Source organism: Mastigoproctus giganteus, chromosome 10, assembly GCF_048544385.1.
Source record: "Mastigoproctus giganteus isolate SK-2022 chromosome 10, ASM4854438v1, whole genome shotgun sequence".
Lineage (NCBI taxonomy): Eukaryota > Metazoa > Arthropoda > Arachnida > Uropygi > Thelyphonidae > Mastigoproctus > Mastigoproctus giganteus.
The window spans coordinates 209,338,328-209,344,327 of NC_143584.1; the positions used below are offsets into that span (position 1 = coordinate 209,338,328).

The window sequence follows — 6,000 nt, forward strand, 5'->3', positions numbered from 1 at the left end:
TATCAGCTTCTTCTCCCAAGGGTTGGTTAGGTGTGTCTATTGTCCTTGCAGTACAATGCAAGTGTAGCTGTGGGGGGTAAGTTGGTTCCCCTAGGAAGGAGATGACAAAGTTGTCTCTGTTTCTCATCGCACTATCTGTAAACCGCAAGTAGGCCTAGAAACGGTACCAACTGCAAAGGTTGCAGACAATAGATTCGCCGTAATAAAAGGACGCGGTTAGCTAAGTTGTAATCAGGTATACAAAAAGCTGTCATACTGCCCAAGGGAAATTAGACGCTATCACCGACTGTTTACCAAACTCTTTCTTTGTGACTGAAAGCTTAGGTTTACGTTATTCATGTCCTTGGGACACAAAACCCTTCTCTTAACTCGACGACATAAAACCACAGAGCGCTGACTAAGGAACTAAGTCATATTTTTCCGTGATGTTTATGAAGAATAGCAACTTGCCTTTCTTTTGTTAACTGCTATTGTCACCGATCATAACAAGAGAGCACTGGTGTCCCCATTCCGAGTTTCTTTACAGGACTGAAAACTCAACATAGGTTTAATGGATATTCTTTACAATGAGATTGCCACACAACAGAAATCCGAAACACTTAATGTATGGAACGTAATTAATCATTTTCGTTATCGACTGCCTTATTTTTTTTTCTATTTTTATTATATTTTTTTATTTTTTTTTTAAATTTTTTTATGGTTTATACGGAATTCCTGAACTCTTCATGTTGTCTAAAGTGCGCCTATTTTGTTCACTTTGGCTAGCAGGGATGTAATTTTTAGATCGCATCTCTACTCTTGTTTATTTTTCCATACTCTTCTTTACATTCAATAAAATACACAGTACCTAGACAAAATCTAAATAACAACAGACAAGGCAACATCTAAATAACAACAGGCAACACAACATCTAAATAACAACAGGCAACACAAAAATCTAAATAACAATAGGCAAAAACAAAAGGCGAGGCAATAACGAACAGGGTAGAAAAATCAAAAGAAATAGAATAAAACAAGTTGTTCGAAAGCAAAAATCTAAAAACAGAAAATGCAAAAAAAAATCTAAAAACAAGAAGGCAAAGCAGGCAAATAAGAAAAAAAAAGAACCAATCCAGAAAACAAAAACAATGAATAAAAAAAAAACAATTTCTAGTGCACCTTTATAACTAGTTACTGCGAATTCATACTGTTTTTCTGGCGCGTTAGTAGCATGTATGCTTAAAGCGCCTATTGTGTGTCTGTCTGTCTGTCTGTTAGCACGCATATAACAACCTGACTCCTAGTGATTGGATTTTCATAAAATTTTATATTTGACTCTTTTAGCAAGCCATACAAATTGGACCAATAGAAATCATCCGGCAATTATTATTTCTTTTTTTCATACATCTCACATAGGCTATCCACATACCGTATAGCGTAGCTGAAGCAATGGATATTATGTTTGTTGTCGTGCGCTGATTGGAGGAATGGATGGGCGATATAACAGCTGCGCTAAAACGAAATGTTCTCGTTTCGTGCATAAAAGTCGTCCCCTTTTTGTGTTATTTTTTTATTTTATTTATTTATTGATTTTTTTTGTGTGTGTTTGTAATCATGAATTATTATTATTTGCTAACGCGCCTGAAATGCAGTGCACTGTATACATTAAGTAACTTGTCTGTCTTGCAACGTACTGCATATTCTTTTGCTCGTTTCATTATAGGCAGCACAGCTCCTTCTCCATGCACTGGGCTGGAAACCTGGGTGGAAAGAGTGTTTCCTTCAGCGCTAAAAGAGCAAATTGAATATAGAATCGTCGCCCACCTCCAACGTGGATGGACACCGTAATGAACTTGTAAATGAAGATCCTAAAAGACCAGCCTATCTTTCTTAATTATTCATTCTTCGACTAGCAAAACCAATGAGTAAATTGTCTCACTTTCTCATTTAGAAACACCTGGAAGTGTTCCGGATCTCCTAAGTTGATTGGAGTCTCTTAAGAGACTCCAATCAGCTGACCTACTAGTACTTAACATTGACAAATGTAAAGTACTACATATGGGAAGCAGCAACCCCAGAGTGACGTATCAACTCTGTGATACTACACTGACAGTGGTAGAGAACGAAGAGGACCTAGGAGTAATTGTGCAGGCAGATATGAAGTTTTCTGAGCAGTGCAGACGGTCTGCAAGAGTAGCTCATAGTGTCTTATCAATGATATGCAGGAATTTTTCTATCAGGGATAAGGAGGTGATTATCCCCTTATATAAGGCAATGGTCAGGCCACACCTTGAGTACAGGCCTGGAGGCCTCATTTTAAGAAGGATGTAGAGCTGTTAGAACAAGTACAGAGAAGGGCAACAAGATTAGTGAATGGAACAACGGTTGCTCTTACGAAGAAAGGCATTTTGCAAATTACAGTGTCTGGGGACTAGGCACCTGCGAGGTGACCTGATTGAGGTGTATAAAGCCTTGAATGGTTTGAGCATGCTCAATGCTGATGGAATTCTTCCTCTTGTTCAGGATAATCGCCTGAGCGGGCATAAATTCAAATTGAGGAAAGACAGATGTAGGATAGATGTGCGGAAGTTTGCCTTCAGCCAGCGGGTGGTTGGTTGGTTGGTTGGTTGGTTGGTTGGTTGGTTGGTTGGTTGGTGGAACAGACTTCCATCCTTTGTTGTGGAAGTTGATAGCCTAAATAAATTTAAGGCTGAGCTGGACAGGTACTTGGAACGAACGGAGGGCTGAAATGGGAGCGTTTTTTTTTTTTTTTTCCCATGGCTGATGCTGCATAAGCTTGCTTTCTTGCATTATATGCCTCTACTAATGCTAATGCTAATGCTAACTCAAATTAATAATCAACAATGCATTACAAAATGTGGCATACGTTACTTTTTTCAGCTCTCTAATTTAATGAAATAAACAATTCCAGTATACTGTCAACGCTTTCGTGAAGCAGTTTACTTATTTCTTCCTGGATTTTAATAACAATTTAAATAACTCGTATCCAACGTTTCTGTTCCGATTAATGTAATAAAAAATGTAATCATTCATGATTTATGTGTTTAGAAGCTGATACCAAAAAACGAACAAAAAGAAACCACTTTTATACTGAAACCGATAACATTTCGTCTCTGCTCATCCGCCATATTGCCCATCCATTCACGTCAAAACACATACGTAAAATTTAGTGCTTCAGCTACAATATACGGTATATGGATAGTCAATGTGCTATGTATGAAAAAGAAAGAAAGAAATAATAATTGCCGGATTTCTATTGGAACAAATTTAATGAAATTGATAAGACTCAACAAATCATTCTAAAAGAGCCAAATGTAAAATTATATGGAAATCCATCCACTGAAAGCCGAGTTATTACATGCGGACGGACGGACATGGTGAAAACAATACGCGCTGTACCCATATGTGCTAACACGCCTACAAAACGAAACAAGCAATCTGGTTAATGTACGCAGTTTGCTAAATTTCAGGCGCATTAGCAAATCGTAATAATACATGATTTAAAAAAAAAAAAATGACTTTTATGCACAGACCGAAAGAATTTTGTCCATTCATACTTCCAGTAATCACACAACAAACAAACATTCAGTGTTTCAGATACAATGTATGGATAGCCTATATATATATATATATATATATATATATATATATATATATATATGGACTGATTCCTCCAAGGGTCCACTCATTATATAAGTTAAATTAAAATAGGATATTGCCAGTAGCATGGCATGTTAACTTTTTCTATTATTTTTTTATTTATTTTAATATATATTTCAGTAATTTTTATTTCTCTCTTTAATTTTTGGATTAATTTGATCATATATATATAATCACTGGATTTCAGTTGGTCCGATTGTAAATGAAATTTTGCAAGCTTCGACAAGTTCCGAAAGAACCAAATATAAAATTTTTAGGAGTGGAGTTATTATATGCAGATGGATGGACATGGTAAAGATAATAGGTGCATTATGTATATATGCTAACGAGCCTAAAAAAATGTATTTTGAAATATCTGGCAAGCAGATATTTCCACAGGCATTTTCTCCCGCAGTCAACAGAGGGCAGGCAAACTGAACATTGAATGATAGGGAGTATAGTGGGGCATGAATCTAATGATAGACCATGGGAAAGAACTTGCATAGAAGACTTGTATGACGAATCCAAAGACGCCTTCGTTATGTCCAGAGCTTACGTTCCCGAAATGTGGTCGATATGCTTCACTTAGTGGTTCAAAAAACAGCTTGTTTATAGTACAACTATTAATAAGATCATTAAAGTGATCTAAGAAAAAAAATAATAAATAAATAAACAGAGCTTGGGAACCTTGGGTTTAAAGCAGGATTTCTTAACCAGGAATAACAGGCAAGAATCCACGGAGGGAAGAAGGCGTCCAGTAAATCTAAATTATGAGCAGAATGCGAGTTTAAACAACCAAGGTATTTTCAAAATTGAATTTTCTGCCATAGATTTCATTTACAAATTTTTAAATTAGATTATTTTAGTTTCTAGATACATAAAGTTTTCTTCCCTTGGGGGGAAAAAACAGTCCAATAATTATAACTGACACTATTTATTACAAACACAGAGTTCTCTAATCATTTAACTATGCTTAGCTTATTTGAATGTTCAAAGTATGAGGAACTATTTGATTTATCCTAAAATCTATTTTTGCACATTTTCTGTACTCACATTTAAACTTGCAATTGGGGAATAAAACAATAAATACAATAAACAAAAAAAGGAAAAAAAGAATCAAAAAGTAAATTTGTTTTAAAGGCATGAATTTAATATACACATGTCAAAGTTCTCGTTCATTTATGAACTCAAGCCAATCACTTACACACAAAGCAAGAAAGAAAGACAGAGAGAGTCCTTCCTTCAAAGGTGATAATCTTTGTTTTTATCGGGACTGTCTACCTATTTTCGCGTAGGCAACTGTTTTGGTAACGAACCGGATCAGCACAGGACGGATGCGAACCCCTGGTGGGTAAGTTCAGAAGCGACTAACGCTCCCTCATTAGTCAGACTTCACGATACGGAAGGCGAACTGCGAACCAAATTGTTTTCTGAGTTTGAGACACATCTGATGAGCTCATACTGGTTAGTCTGTCAAATCATTCGAAATATAATCGTCTGAAGCAGTAGGAACACAAAACAGGGAAACTTATTTTCTCTCTTCATGTGGGAAAAATTAGGTGTCTAACCAAGGTCACTGGAGGCCGGAAGAAATCCTTTTGTTAGCCGTAGGTTGCCAACCCCTACTGTAGGCGGTTATTTAAGAGCAATATCACATTGCTTTTAAGAAGTATCACCTTATAACTAAGTCTATTGATCGTATTTCAAAGGATTGTTAGAAAGTTTGAAAACCTAACACCATTTCATAACATTTAAGATAATCATTCCTGAAATTCAACATGCAGATGAATAAATAAATTGCATACGTTACCTTCCCAGTATTCATATTGAAAGATAATTTTGCCGTGTGCCACCAATTATGTTATCTGATGCTCCACCTATTTGATGAAAACAAAAAATAAACCAAATATTGAACAGCCATCTTGAAAATCAGGTACTAACTGCATATTAAATGCCTAGTTTTTTAAATCTGTTTTGTTTCAGTACTAACATCGTAATCAGACCACTTCGGATACAAAGAATTTTTAAATATTATTTTTCGTTTGTTTTCATTTGAATACCTTCAAGGAAATCGTTGATGACCTATCGCGCAGATTTCTAAACAGAAATTAAAGCAAGAACCTTGTCAGTGATGAAACAATCTATAATGTGGACCATTTTAAAATTGAAGCCATGAAAATCCATAATAACCCATTGTATGCGTTGTTAATAAGTGAAATTGGAGCACTTGACTTTCTTTGCATGACGTAAGGTTATGACGTCATATCGATGGCGCTTCAAGCACAGGCAATTTACGTCTGCTTTGTAAAGATTTTTTTTCCCTTTTGTTTTTTTGTGAATGTCGTCATAACAGAGAAGCGT

At 35.8% G+C, this 6,000-nt stretch overlaps 1 protein-coding gene across 1 annotated transcript in view; it reads right to left on the minus strand.

Moving 5' to 3' along the window:
- LOC150079832 (uncharacterized) overlaps positions 1-5,470 on the minus strand; it is a 177,423-nt gene extending 171,953 nt beyond the window's left edge. The window contains exon 1 of the mRNA XM_090382585.1: positions 5,450-5,470. The gene's annotated coding sequence lies outside the window, so the exon portion shown is untranslated. The remainder of the gene's footprint in view (positions 1-5,449) is intronic.
- Positions 5,471-6,000: the final 530 nt, after the last annotated feature.